Genomic DNA, 2130 nt, shown 5'->3' with positions numbered 1-2130 from the left:
ACAGGCATATCCAGTTTGCTGATAATGCATTTGGGTTTTTTTTTTTTTCATGACAGATCCACTTGAGATCTAGAAAGCACTTTAATACTCTATCCTTCTTCAAATGATCAAGAGAAATAGCAAGTCCTGTATTTACAAAACCGATGAAAATCACCATGTAACAATCAGTGGGTGCAGAACAACCGCACAGATCTGTGTTTCCAACTTTTTCCACCATGATTCTCCATCAAGGTAAAAAAAGATTCGTACAAATCCCAGAAGGACGTAGAGGTGGCAGCACAACTGCCAAAGATGGTACCATGACTTACTACTGAAGCTGGTGATGGGACACAAGGGGAAGGAGGCACAGAGTCCTCGAGAAAAGAACCCTATTTAACGCAGGCAGCTCTAGTCCGTGGTCAACCTGTGGTACCAAAACCGCGCCCCGAAGTCGTTGCTGCAGGTCACAAAGCCGGGGTTGGTGGGCGAGTGCACGATACAGTGCACGATGTTGTTGTGGCCCAGGGAGAGAAGGTTCCGGCGCTCGGCCATTCTTGAGTCCCAGCAGCAGAGGCTGATGGTCCTCTAGTCAGGCAGCAGCACGCAGTCCTCTGTGTGGTTGAAGACGGACTACGTCCGGTGCACGTGCCGTCCACTCATGACAGCACCTGTGTATCTGACCAGGGTTCACCCTGTTGATATTTCTCAAAGTTTAGCTACAGTCTTCTTCACTTGACAGAATGTATTTTGAATTTTTGGAAAAAATGGCAAAACAAACTTCAGCATCATCGTGTGCTTTCTCAGAAGTTGTGATGCATCGATTTGAAACACCGTCCCATAATTTGATGCAGCCGTCCTTGCTACCAGTCACATACATATTGGCACTAGGATTGTAATTAACGGAACATATGGCATCAGTGTATTGATCCTGAGGACTGCAAGAGACAAAGCACTGAAATGTGTTGATATCATAAAGTCGAAGAGTAGGTTGCTGAGCCCCAACAAGTATAAAGTCTCTAGAAGGATGAAAAGAGATGGAGCATAACATTTCAGCCTCCTGAATGTATCTGAAGGCTCTTTTTGTAGATGGTTTGGAATAATCAAATAATTTAAGAGTATAATCCCTTTAACCAGAGGCGAGGATCTGTTCTGTTGGGTGGAAAGCAAGACACGTGACTTCATCCACGTGGTCGTAAAGAGTTGGAATCACTGGGTGGTTTTCCATGTTCTGCTGTGCAGTCTCGTTCATCCTGACCTCTACTGGCATGGCACTTTTGGCCAACATTCTTTCTGTGTCAAGTATTTTTATGGAAGCATCAGCAGATCCAGTAGCTATTAATTGCCCATCTCTATTATAGGTAGCTACACGACATGGTCCTTTATGGGATGTGACATAGCATGTTTCATACTCTGAAGCCTCTGGGGACATAGTCTGGACATCTGCATCAAACTCCAGGTCAATTCCTGTGCCAGGGGCAACTGTATCTGAAAGACCAATTGCATAGTGAACTGTAGTATCATAGTTTTCCATTCCTTGTATGAATTCTTCTGGACCTTTCTCCATGCACACAGTCGTTTCATTTCTAGTTTGATGAATGCAGGAGCTGCTCTGAGGGTGCACAGACAGACTGAGGCTTGATTTCCTTGATGAGGCCATTAGCAGTGTTGATGTAGCCGTCATAGAGCAGCTGGCTAACGATCAGCTTGTAGAGCTGCTGGCGATCCTTCAAGCCCACTTTGGTTCTGTGCATCGGGGAGAAGAGGAAGATAATTTCCCTGCCAGGGGCGCGTTCTAGAGATTCGTTCACCTCCTCCGACTTTATCTCCTACGCGACAACCCTGACGCCGAGGAACTGCCGCCTCACGGACAAATGTCAGGACCGGAGAGCACCGCGGGTGTGGCGGCAGGTTGGCGCCACCACTTCCGGGGCCTTACGGAGCAAGTGCGCCTGCGCACCGTCTCCGCTGGGGCGTGACTCAAGCCCTGGTGTTCGTTTTGTTTTGTTTTGTTTTTTTGCGGTACGCGGGCCTTTCACTGTTGTGGCCTCTCTCGTTGCGGAGCACGCGCCGGCTCAGCGGCCATGGCTCACGGGCCCAGCTGCTCCGTGGCATGTGGGATCTTCCCGGACTGGGGCACGAACCCGTGTCCCC

General features: G+C 48.5%; 1 pseudogene across 1 annotated transcript; it reads right to left on the bottom strand.

Moving 5' to 3' along the window:
- Positions 1–387: 387 nt before the first annotated feature.
- LOC307058401 (cleavage stimulation factor subunit 1-like) lies at positions 388–1730 on the bottom strand (annotated as a pseudogene). Its single transcript has one exon. The product of its transcript is annotated as a cleavage stimulation factor subunit 1-like (transcript).
- Positions 1731–2130: the final 400 nt, after the last annotated feature.

The sequence above is a fragment of the Hyperoodon ampullatus genome (assembly GCF_949752795.1).
Source record: "Hyperoodon ampullatus genome assembly, chromosome: 9".
Lineage (NCBI taxonomy): Eukaryota > Metazoa > Chordata > Mammalia > Artiodactyla > Ziphiidae > Hyperoodon > Hyperoodon ampullatus.
Note: the sequence above shows the minus strand (reverse complement) of the source record. Positions and strands in the feature narration are given on the sequence as shown.